The sequence below is a fragment of the Pecten maximus genome, chromosome 18 (genome assembly GCF_902652985.1).
Source record: "Pecten maximus chromosome 18, xPecMax1.1, whole genome shotgun sequence".
Classification (NCBI taxonomy): domain Eukaryota; kingdom Metazoa; phylum Mollusca; class Bivalvia; order Pectinida; family Pectinidae; genus Pecten; species Pecten maximus.
The window spans coordinates 388,267-402,084 of NC_047032.1; the positions used below are offsets into that span (position 1 = coordinate 388,267).

General features: G+C 46.1%; 1 protein-coding gene across 1 annotated transcript in view; it reads left to right on the forward strand.

The window, feature by feature from the left end:
• The first annotated feature begins 3,596 nt into the window (after window positions 1-3,596).
• The window catches only part of LOC117316846, a 35,190-nt gene continuing 24,968 nt past the window's right edge, over window positions 3,597-13,818 (forward strand). The window contains exon 1 of the mRNA XM_033871627.1: window positions 3,597-3,930. The gene's annotated coding sequence lies outside the window, so the exon portion shown is untranslated. The remainder of the gene's footprint in view (window positions 3,931-13,818) is intronic.

A 13,818-nucleotide genomic window follows, 5' to 3' on the forward strand; every position in this document is an offset into this window, starting at 1 on the left:
ATAATGACACAACCATCAATCAAAATGAAAATCGATCAAGCCATCACAATAAAATCTAAATTGACATGATGAATAGTGACGATCTTCTCCTTTGTCGACGACACCCACCTTACCTACAGTAAGTCAAACCCGGGTTAAGTCGACGATACCCGCCATACATACAGTATGTCAAACCCGGGTTAAGTCGACGATACCCGCCATACATACAGTATGTCAAACCCGGGTTAAGTCGACGATACCCGCCATACATACAGTATGTCAAACCCGGGTTAATTCGACGATACCCGCCTTACCTACAGTATGTCAAACCCGGGTTAAGTCGACGATACCCGCCTTACCTACAGTATGTCAAACCCTGGTTAAGTCGACGATACCCGCCTTACCTACAGTATGTCAAACCCGGGTTAATTCGACGATACCCGCCTTACCTACAGTATGTCAAACCCTGGTTAAGTCGACGATACCCGCCTTACCTACAGTAAGTCAAACCCGGGTTAAGTCGACGATACCCGCCATACATACAGTATGTCAAACCCGGGTTAAGTCGACAACACCCGCATTACCTACAGTAAGTCAAACCCGGGTTAAGTCGACGATACCCGCCTTACCTACAGTAAGTCAAACCCGGGTTAAGTCGACGATACCCGCCATAAATACAGTATGTCAAACCCGGGTTAAGTCGACGATACCCGCCATACATACAGTATGTCAAACCCGGGTTAAGTCGACGATACCCGCCATACATACAGTATGTCAAACCCGGGTTAAGTCGACGATACCCGACTTACATACAGTAAGTCAAACCCGGGTAAAGTCGACGATATCCATCTTACCTACAGTAAGTCAAACCCGGGTTAAGTCGACGATACCCGCCATACATACAGTAAGTTAAACCCAGGTTAAGTCGACGATACCCGCCATACATACAGTATGTCAAACCCTGGTTAAGTCGACGATACCCGCCTTACCTACAGTAAGTCAAACCCGGGTTAAGTCGACGATGCCCGCCATACATACAGTATGTCAAACCCGGGTTAAGTCGACGATACCCGCCATACATACAGTAAGTTAAACCCAGGTTAAGTCGACGATACCCGCCATACATACAGTATGTCAAACCCGGGTTAAGTCGACGATACCCGCCATACATACAGTATGTCAAACCCGGGTTAAGTCGACGATACCCGCCTTACCTACAGTAAGTCAAACCAGGGTTAAGTCGACGACACCCGCCATACATACAGTATGTCAAACCCGGGTTAAGTCGACGATGCCCGCCATACATACAGTATGTCAAACCCGGGTTAAGTCGACGATACCCGCCATACATACAGTAAGTTAAACCCAGGTTAAGTCGACGATACCCGCCATACATACAGTATGTCAAACCCGGGTTAAGTCGACAACACCCGCCATACATACAGTAGGTCAAACCCGGGTTAAGTCGACAACACCCGCCTTACCTACAGTAAGTCAAACCCGGGTTAAGTCGACGATACCCGCCTTACATACAGTAAGTCAAACCCGGGTTAAGTCGACGACACCCGCCTTACCTACAGTAAGTCAAACCCGGGTTAAGTCGACAACACCCGCCTTACCTACAGTAAGTCAAACCCGGGTTAAGTCGACTACACCCACCTTACCTACAGTAAGTCAAACCCGGGTTAAGTCGGCGATACCCGCCATACATACAGTATGTCAAACCCGGGTTAAGTCGACGACACCCGCCTTACCTACAGTAAGTCAAACCCGGGTTAAGTCGACGACACCCGCCTTACATACAGTAAGTCAAACCCGGGTTAAGTCGACGATACCCGCCATACATACAGTAAGTCAAACCCGGGTTAAGTCGACGACACCCGCCTTACATACAGTATGTCAAACCCGGGTTAAGTCGACTACACCCGCCTTACATACAGTATGTCAAACCCGGGTTAAGTCGACTACACCTGCCATACATACACCAACGACAGGTACATTCTACACTCTACGAACACTATGATCCATACGCTGTCAAATAGAGAGGACATGAATGAATTTTCTTCAATTTAATATTCATTTCTATGTGCGTTTAAAGTATCTCTCATATAATGTGCATATTACCGATTTCAAATCTAGATTAAAATTACCAAAACAAAAACACAAATAACTTGTAAAAAGTCAGAGGAGTTCCGATATTGACAATCAAGAGTTGTCTACCCTGCTGGCCGTGGTTCGATTGATGGATATCCATAATTCATTTTTATCCTGCAACTGCCACCGCATTGTCGGAATACACCCACCGTATATATTTTTGCTGTATACGGCAGTGACGGAAAACAACTGTATTTTGGAATCTTAGCACGTGCGTCAGTTCGACTGACCTACTTCAAAGTGAAACTACGTTTGAAAGGCGAACATATTTCTGTCATTTTTGACACCGTTTCACTTCAAAATGATTATTTTTGATGATTATTTTTATGACTGTTGCAGGATAAATAGAATACATGGTCAGTGTCTTAAAATATAAGCTGTATTTTTGGCTCGGGACAGAAAGACAAAAGTGGCTCGCCAAGGCTCGCCACTTCTGTCTTTCTTTACCCTCGCCAAAATACAGCTTATATTTTAAGACACTGACCATGTATTCTCTATTTAAATATCCATAAATAAGTCGAATTATAAATATCCATAAATGAATTATGGATATCCATAAATGACTTATGGATATCCATAATTCATTTATAGATATTCAAAAATGATTTATGGATATTCGAAATGATTTATGGATATCCATAAATAGTGACTTTTTTCTACTTTGGCTTGCCATACATACAGTAATTAAGTCAAACCCGGGTTAAGTCGAGATCATGTTCTCAAAAACGTCAAATTACCATTTATAAAGGTCTTCATCAAGCTGAACCTCCCGAACGACATATATGATTATCATGAAATAAATAAAATGTTTGACATAATTTGAATGAAATAAATAGAGGATATCTAACAGTGTCTTCAGTAATACCAAAAATATTTCACGAGTGGGGCTAATATTTTGATATTTTTCACGAAAAATTAATTTTTGATATTTCACTGGTAAAAATGTAATAAATGACAGCTTGCATGGTTTGGCATTTAATGAGCTATCATATTTGCCGTATTGGCGAGGCGAGTGCCTGTGGTTACCGACGACATTGATAGCCTATATTGACAATATATATAATGTAAATCAATTCAACAACCCAGTAATTCTAAATGGTTAGAAGATTAATTTATTTATCTAGTAGATTTATTTATTCATTTTTATAAATGTCACACCCGATTAAATTATCGTTGGGGAACTAGTGAAAGCATTCTAATTTCCTTGACTTCAGATCACATTTAACTTGTGTTTCATGTCCTTCTGATTTCACTCAATGTAACACTAATGTTTTTAATGAACTCGGTTTTAACGGGGTCATATGTAGATTCGTTTGCCTTATTTCCCCTCCAAATATCCGTACTTTCAGGCAGCTGGCCCGAGCGTTCGACCTTGAACATTGCACAAGAGGTAAATAAGTTTCTTTTGTGTATAAAAACATCCGATCTTTAATAGCAGTACTTTTAATCGGGCATTTCCGTTCTGGCACCCGCATCGGACTTCTCCGTCAGACCGGCTACGTCAAAACTCAAAGCACATGGCCGACTGCATGTAAACATAGGAAAGTTCGTCTTGGACGGTGCACGATTTGATGTTGATCATTTTGTTTGCACGACTTTATTTTGTGTATACGCCTCTGATATGTGATGAAGGTTACACGTATATGTTCGTGATTCCCCAGCGATAAACGTACTTTGGACCGGGAGGTTTTCATCGTTTTGTTTACGTATGCAAATAGTATTGTTGAAGTGAACTACACTTGTTTACAAGACGGTTTCTGGATAATATGACTTAAACGCAACTTGTCAACCTTTCTGGTAAGTTTAAATTGTATCTTAATTTTAAATGTGTGAATTGTATGTGTCGACAAAGTGTTAACGTAATGTTTGTAACATGATGCGGCCGATTCACAAACCCAAACGACATTGACCTTCCTCGCAGTGATTCACAATCAACTCCAGCGTATTTGCATAAAAGTTTCCGTGATAAGAGCGCACACACGCATTGAGCCGTGGTTTACGAAAACGTAAGCACGACTCAGATGTTCTATATGTTTTCCTTTCTATGTTTGATTTTTATAAACAACACATGATTATTAGACTCAAGCCGGTCGATTGTATATATCTTTTTATCTCGCCATCATCAGACGGCGATCTTTGATTTTACCGAGAGAATTTTTTCTCAAACTTCATTGGTCCCTAGTTGTGCCTATTTGAGTTTGATTCTGGAGAAGTACTGGAATGCATTTCAACATCAAGTGAAGTTTCTAATTTACAGAAAGGTTTTGTTAGATCTCTCTTAGATTTCATATGTGGATTCAATTTTGCTACCAACTCAGCAGACGATATTTAAAATACATGTACATCAACATTAGTGAGTACTTTCGGATCTACATAAAATATAGAGGATATTGAATGGTTTCCCATTGAATATATATCATATACTTCACGAGTTTGCAAAAATATCGGTATTTTCACGAGTGCGAATAAAGAGTGAAACATATCGAAATATTTTGTCATACGAGAAACCATTCAATTTTCTTTTAAATGTACTTTTATGATACAAAACATCTAAAAATTAACAGTGTCAAAAAGTGCGGGAATCAGTAACATAAGTCTAAGTGACGTTACTAAACGTCGACTTGACGATGCCATTTTGAAATGACCGATCAACGCGATTGAAGCGTTTTCTGTCCTACTGTCCTCCCCCTACAGTCCTACCCCTACTGTCCTCCCCCTACAGTCCTACCTCTACTGTCCTACCTCTACTGTCCTCCCCCTACAGTCCTACCTCTACTGTCCTCCCCCTACAGTCCTACCCCTACTGTCCTCTCCCTACAGTCCTACCCCTACTGTCCTACCCTACTGTCCTCCCCTTACAGTCCTACCTCTACTGTCCTCCCCTACAGTCCTACCCCTACAGTCCTACCTCTACTATCCTCACCCTACAGTCCTCCCCCTACTGTCCTCCCCCTACAGTCCTCCCCCTACTGTCCTCCCCCTACTGTCCTCCCCCTACTGTCCTCCCCCTACAGTCCTCCCCCTACTGTCCTCCCCCTACAGTCCTCACCCTACAGTCCTACCCCTATTGTCCTCACCCCTACTGTCCTCCCCCTACAGTCCTTCCTCTACTGTCCTCCCCTACAGTCCTACCCCTACAGTCCTACCTCTACTGTCCTCCCCCTACAGTCCTCCCCCTACTGTCCTCCCCCTACAGTCCTACCTCTACTGTCCTCCCCTACTGTCCTCCCCCTACAGTCCTACCTCTACTGTCCTCCCCTACTGTCCTCCCCCTACAGTCCTACCCCTACTGTCCTCCCCCTACAGTCCTACCCCTACTGTCCTCCCCCTACAGTCCTAGCTCTACTGTCCTCCCCCAACAGTCCTCCCCCTACAGTCCTACCCTACTGTCCTCCCCCTACAGTCCTACCTCTGCTGTCCTCCCCTACGGTCCTACCTCTCTAGTCCTACCCCTACTGTCCTCCCCTACTGTCCTACCCCTACAGTCCTACCTCTACTGTCCTCCCCTATTGTCCTCCCCCTACAGTCCTACCTCTACTGTCCTTCCCCTACAGTCCTACCTCTACTGTCCTACCTCTACTGTCCTACCACTACTGTCCTACCCCTACTGTCCTCCCATTACAGTCCTACCTCTACTGTCCTCCCCTTCAGTCCTACCTCTACTGTCCTCCCCTACAGTCCTACCTCTACTGTCCTACCTCTACTGTCCTACCACTACTGTCCCACCCCTACTGTCCTCCCATTACAGTCCTACCTCTACTGTCCTCCCCTTCAGTCCTACCTCTACTGTCCTCCCCTACAGTCCTACCTCTACTGTCCTCAACCAACAGTCCTCCCTCTACAGTCCTTCCTCTAATGTCCTACCTCTACTGTCCTCCCTCTACAGTCCTACCTCTACTGTCCTCCCCTACAGTCCTACCTCTACTGTCCTACCTCTACTGTCCTCCCCCTACAGTCCTACCTCTACTGTCCTACCTCTACAGTTGTACCCCTACAGTCCTCCTACAGTCCTCCCCCAACAATCCTACCTCTACTGTCCTCCCCTACTGTCCTCCCCCTACAGTCCTACCTCTACTGTCCTCCCCCTACAGTCCTTCCTCTACTGTCCTCCCCTACTGTCCTCCCCTACAGTCCTACCTCTACTGTCATCCCCCTACAGTCCTTCCTCTACTGTACTCACCCTACTGTCCTACCTCTACTGTCCTTCCCTACAGTCCTACATCTACTGTCCCCCCTACTGTCCTACCTCTACTGTCCTCCCCTACTGTCCCCCCTACAGTCCTACCTCTACTGTCCTCCCCCTACAGTCCTACCTCTACTGTCCTCACCCTACAGTCCTACCCCTACAGTCCTACCTCTACTGTCCTCCCCTACAGTCCTCCCCTACAGTCCTACCTCTACTGTCCTCCCGTACTGTCCTCCCCCTACAGTCCTACCTCTACTGTCCTCCCCTACTGTCCTCCCCCTACTGTCCTACCTCTACTGTCCTCCCCCTACTGTCCTCCCCCTACAGTCCTACCTCTACTGTCCTCCCCTACTGTCCTCCCCCTACTGTCCTACCTCTACTGTCCTCCCCCTACTGTCCTCCCCCTACAGTCCTACCCCTACTGTCCTCCCCCAACAGTCCTCCCCCTACAGTCCTCCCCCTACAGTCCTACCCTACTGTCCTCCCCCTACAGTCCTACCTCTACTGTCCTCCCCCTACAGTCCTACCCCTACTGTCCTCTCCCTACAGTCCTACCTCTACTGTCCTCCCCTACTGTCTTCCCCTTACAGTCCTACCTCTACTATCCTCACCCTACAGTCCTCCCCCTACTGTCCTCCCCTACAGTCCTACCTCTACTGTCCTCCCCTACTGTCCTCCCCCTACTGTCCTACCTCTACTGTCCTCCCCCTACTGTCCTCCCCCTACTGTCCTACCTCTACTGTCCTCCCCCTACTGTCCTCCCCCTACAGTCCTACCTCTACTGTCCTCCCCCTACTGTCCTCCCCCTACTGTCCTACCTCTACTGTCCTCCCCCTACTGTCCTCCCCCTACAGTCCTACCTCTACTGTCCTCCCCTACTGTCCTCCCCCTACTGTCCTACCTCTACTGTCCTCCCCCTACTGTCCTCCCCCTACAGTCCTACCCCTACCGTCCTCCCCCTACAGTCCTACCTCTACTGTCCTCCCCCAACAGTCCTCCCCCTACAGTCCTACCCTACTGTCCTCCCCCTACAGTCCTACCTCTACTGTCCTCCCCCTACAGTCCTACCCCTACATGTCCTCTCCCTACAGTCCTACCCCTACTGTCCTCCCCTACTGTCTTCCCCTTACAGTCCTACCTCTACTATCCTCACCCTACAGTCCTCCCCCTACTGTCCTCCCCTACAGTCCTACCTCTACTGTCCTCCCCTACTGTCCTCCCCCTACTGTCCTACCTCTACTGTCCTCCCCCTACAGTCCTACCTCTACTGTCCTCCCCTACAGTCCTCCCCCTACTGTCCTCCTCCTGCAGTCCTACCTCTACTGTCCTCCCCTACAGTCCTACCTCTACTGTCCTCCCCTACAGTCCTACCTCTACTGTCCTCCCCCTACAGTCCTACCTCTGCTGTCCTCCCCCTACGGTCCTACCTCTCTAGTCCTACCTCTACTGTCCTCCCCTACTGTCCTCCCCTACTCTTCTACCCCTACAGTCCTACCTCTACTGTCCTCCCCTACTGTCCTCCCCCTACAGTCCTACCTCTACTGTCCTACCTCTACTGTCCTACCTCTACTGTCCTACCTCTACTGTCCTACCTCTACTGTCCTACCTCTACTGTCCTACCTCTACTGTCCTACCTCTACTGTCCTCCCCCTAGTTCTACCTCTACTGTCCTCCCCTACTGTCCTCCCATTAGTCCTACCTCTACTGTCCTCCCCTTCAGTCCTACCTCTACTGTCCTCCTCTACAGTCCTACCTCTACAGTCCTACCTCTACTGTCCTCAACCAACAGTCCTCCCTCTACAGTCCTTCCTCTAATGTCCTACCTCTACTGTCCTCCTTCTACAGTCCTACCTCTACTGTCCTCCCCTACCGTCCTACCTCTACTGTCCTCCCTCTACAGTCCTACCTCTACTGTCCTCCCCTACCGTCCTACCTCTAATGTCCTACCTCTACTGTCCTCCCTCTACAGTTCTACCTCTACTGTCCCCCCCCTACTGTCCTCCCCCAACAATCCTACCTCTACTGTCCTCCCCTACTGTCCTCCCCTACAGTCCTACCTCTACTGTCCTCCCCCTACAGTCCTACCTCTACTGTACTCCCCTACTGTCCTCCCTCTACAGTCCTACCTCTACTGTTCTCCCCCTACAGTCCTACCTCTACTGTCCTACCTCTACTGTCCTCCCCCTACAGTCCTACGTCTACTGTCCTCCCCGTAGTTCTACCTCTGCTGTCCTCCCCCTACGGTCCTACCTCTCTAGTCCTACCCCTACTGTCCTCCCCTACAGTCCTCCCCCTACAGTCCTACCCCTACTGTCCTACCCCTACAGTCCTACCTCTACTGCCTCTTGGTTGATTATTATTTAGATGGCTGAGATTTACTAGCGGACATGGATTTGGTCTTGTTGTACGTACTAAAAAGACAAATAATAACAAGATTCTGCTGTACAAACTGTATCCGCTGGTCCAGATTACTGATGTACGCTATACAAACTGTATCCGCTGGTCCAGATTACTGATGTACACTGTACAAACTGTATCCTCTGGTCCAGATTACTGATGTACGCTATACAAACTGTATCCTCTGGTCCAGATTACTGATGTACACTGTACAAACTGTATCCGCTGGTCCAGATTACTGATGTACGCTATACAAACTGTATCCGCTGGTCCAGATTACTGATGTACACTGTACAAACTGTATCCTCTGGTCCAGATTACTGATGTACGCTATACAAACTGTATCCGCTGGTCCAGATTACTGATGCCCGCTATACAAACTGTATCCGCTGGTCCAGATTACTGATGTACGCCGTACAAACTGTATCCTCTGGTCCAGATAACTGATGTACACTGTACAAACTGTATCCGCTGGTCCAGATTACTGATGTAAGCTATACAAACTGTATCCGCTGGTCCAGATTACTGATGTACACTGTACAAACTGTATCCTCTGGTCCAGATTACTGATGTACGCTATACAAACTGTATCCGCTGGTCCAGATTACTGATGCCCGCTATACAAACTGTATCCGCTGGTCCAGATTACTGATGTACGCCGTACAAACTGTATCCGCTGGTCCAGATTACTGATTTACCCTGTACAAACTGTATCCGCTGGTCCAGATTACTAATGTACGCCGTACAAACTGTATCCGCTGGTCCAGATTACTGATGTACGCCGTACAAACTGTATCCTCTGGTCCAGATTACTGATGTATCCCTATACAAACTGTATCCGCTGGTCCAGATTACTGATGCCCGCTATACAAACTGTATCCTCTGGTCCAGATTACTGTTGTACACTGTACAAACTGTATCCGCTGGTCCAGATTACTGATGCCCGCTATACAAACTGTATCCGCTGGTCCAGATTACTGATGCCCGCTATACAAACTGTATCCTCTGGTCCAGATTACTGTTGTACACTGTACAAACTGTATCCGCTGGTCCAGATTACTGTTGTACACTGTACAAACTGTATCCGCTGGTCCAGATTACTGATGCCCGCTATACAAACTGTATCCTCTGGTCCAGATTACTGATGTACACTCTACAAACTGTATCCGCTGGTCCAGATTACTGATGTACGCCGTACAAACTGTATCCGCTGGTCCAGATTACTGATGTACGCTATACAAACTGTATCCGCTGGTCCAGATTACTGATGTACGCCGTACAAACTGTATCCGCTGGTCCAGATTACTGATGTACGCCGTACAAACTGTATCCGCTGGTCCAGATTACTGATGTACGCTATACAAACTGTATCCGCTGGTCCAGATTACTGATGTACGCTATACAAACTGTATCCTCTGGTCCAGATTACTAATGTACGCTATACAAACTGTATCCGCTGGTCCAGATTAATGATGTACGCCGTACAAACTGTATCCGCTGGTCCAGATTACTGATGTACGCCGTACAAACTGTATCCGCTGGTCCAGATTACTGATGTACGCTATACAAACTGTATCCGCTGGTCCAGATTACTGATGTACGCTATACAAACTGTATCCTCTGGTCCAGATTACTAATGTACGCTATACAAACTGTATCCGCTGGTCCAGATTACTGATGTACGCCGTACAAACTGTATCCGCTGTTCCAGATTACTGATGTACGCCGTACAAACTGTATCCGCTGGTCCAGATTACTGATGCCCGCTATACAAACTGTATCCGCTGGTCCAGATTACTGATGTACGCTATACAAACTGTATCCTCTGGTCCAGATTACTAATGTACGCTATACAAACTGTATCCGCTGGTCCAGATTACTGATGTACGCTATACAAACTGTATCCTCTGGTCCAGATTACTGATGTACCCTGTACAAACTGTATCCGCCGGCCCAGATTACTGATGTACGCTGTACAAACTGTATCCGCCGGCCCAGATTACTGATGCCCGCTATACAAACTGTATCCGCTGGTCCAGACTACTGATGCCCGCTATACAAACTGTATCCGCTGGTCCAGATTACTGATGTACCTGTACAAACTGTATCCGCTGGTCCAGATTACTGATGTCCGGTGTATAAACTGTATCCGCTGGTCCAGACTACTGATGCCCGCTATACAAACTGTATCCGCTGGTCCAGATTACTGATGCCCGCTATACAAACTGTATCCGCTGGTCCAGATTACTGATGTACGCCGTACAAACTGTATCCGCTGGTCCGGATTACTGATTTACCCTGTACAAACTGTATCCGCTGGTCCAGATTACTAATGTACGCCGTACAAACTGTATCCGCTGGTCCAGATTACTGATGTACGCCGTAGAAACTGTATCCTCTGGTCCAGATTACTGATGTACCCTATACAAACTGTATCCGCTGGTCCAGATTACTGATGCCCGCTATACAAACTGTATCCGCTGGTCCAGATTACTGATGCCCGCTATACAAACTGTATCCGCTGGTCCAGATTACTGATGTACCCTATACAAACTGTATCCGCTGGTCCAGATTACTGATGCCCGCTATACAAACTGTATCCTCTGGTCCAGATTACTGTTGTACACTGTACAAACTGTATCCGCTGGTCCAGATTACTGTTGTACACTGTACAAACTGTATCCGCTGGTCCAGATTACTGTTGTACACTGTACAAACTGTATCCGCTGGTCCAGATTACTGATGCCCGCTATACAAACTGTATCCGCTGGTCCAGATTACTGATGCCCGCTATACAAACTGTATCTTCTGGTCCATATTACTGGTGTACGCCGTACAAACTGTATCCGCTGGTCCAGATTACTGATGCCCGCTATACAAACTGTATCCTCTGGTCCAGATTACTGTTGTACACTGTACAAACTGTATCCGCTGGTCCAGATTACTGTTGTACACTGTACAAACTGTATCCGCTGGTCCAGATTACTGATGCCCGCTATACAAACTGTATCCGCTGGTCCAGATTACTGATGCCCGCTATACAAACTGTATCTTCTGGTCCAGATTACTGGTGTACGCCGTACAAACTGTATCCGCTGGTCCAGATTACTGATGTACGCTATACAAACTGTATCCGCTGGTCCAGATTACTGATGTACGCTATACAAACTGTATCCTCTGGTCCAGATTACTAATGTACGCTATACAAACTGTATCCGCTGGTCCAGATTACTGATGTACGCTATACAAACTGTATCCTCTGGTCCAGATTACTGATGCCCGCTATACAAACTGTATCCTCTGGTCCAGATTACTGGTGTACGCCGTACAAACTGTATCCGCTGGTCCAGATTACTGATGTACGCCGTACAAACTGTATCCGCTGGTCCAGATTACTGATGTACGCTATACAAACTGTATCCGCTGGTCCAGATTACTGATGTACGCTATACAAACTGTATCCTCTGGTCCAGATTACTAATGTACGCTATACAAACTGTATCCGCTGGTCCAGATTACTGATGTACGCTATACAAACTGTATCCTCTGGTCCAGATTACTGATGTACCCTGTACAAACTGTATCCGCCGGCCCAGATTACTGATGTACGCTGTACAAACTGTATCCGCCGGCCCAGATTACTGATGCCCGCTATACAAACTGTATCCGCTGGTCCAGACTACTGATGCCCGCTATACAAACTGTATCCGCTGGTCCAGATTACTGATTTACCTGTACAAACTGTATCCGCTGGTCCAGATTACTGATGTCCGGTGTATAAACTGTATCCTCTGGTCCAGATTACTGATGTACACTGTACAAACTGTATCCGCTGGTCCAGACTACTGATGCCCGCTATACAAACTGTATCCGCTGGTCCAGATTACTGATGTACGTAATGTTATTGTTTGACTTAAACCGAAAATCAATTTATGCATGAAATGTGTCCGAACTAGCGGCCCAGTTGCGGCTTTCTGAAACAATATTCGCTACTTCCGACATGTCTCAATTCCCTTTGGCTAAAACGTACTCACTCGGGGGCTAATATTTTGCGATATTGATTATTACCTTATGCTCTATTTATAGAAATACTGAGTCAATATCGCGTTTATGACGTCATCATCATGATGACATCACAATGTCCCAATATAATTATCATACGGTTCCAACCTTTTGCAAACAAGATTCATATCTTGTATAAAAATAAGGACCTTTGATTCGATCAAGAGGAATTTTAAGATATGTTATTCTTTGTATCGGATCGATATGAAAAAACATTGACGGAATCATGGGTGTTCGGAGTAATGGGTTTATTAGTCTGAAGTCAATGGGTTCCTCTATAAGCACTATCTGTTCTAATGATCGAGATTCCGTTGTATACAGAAACACTCGTCCACAAAGTGTATGTACAAAATTGGTCAATCTGTCCTATATATATGCGTAGACATGTCATTGCATTTATTGAATGAATTTAAACGATTTTGTTTGTTTTACATGTAGGTATTTATACTTTATATATTGAGCTCGAAGCACGAGACACACACGTGGGTGAGCCGTTGTTGATATCAAATGTCAAACAACACGTTGTGTCCCGCTCATTCTTAACGATCTAGACAGTATTATGACGTCTGTGTATAGTTTGTTTGCATGTGTGTGGTAGGTTTTTAGAGAGCAGAAATCAAAACTCACAACAATATGACTTTCTAAGTAAATAAGCCAGTAGGCTAGTTTGTCAGTCTAGCGGTTACGTATCTAAAATATTAGCTTGCAGGACGTCTTAGAACAAACGTAAACAACTGTGTATGTATCATTCGGAGATACAGGTGCTCAAAAGTTAAATCACTCCGTCCGTTATCCGTCGTCCGTTCGTAAAAATCATTGTGATCGTTATTTCCTGAGAAATACAGGAAGGATATTTCTCAAAGTTTGTCCTTAGTTGTTTAATTAACTAATTTTGAATCTGATCGGGGAAACAAAATGGCCGAAATGCGGCCATCTTGGATTTTGACAGTTGAAGAGTGTTATCGCTATTTCTTAAAAAGTACCGGAGGGATATTTGTCAATTTGTACATGTAAGTTTCCTTGGGTACCTAGTTGTACCC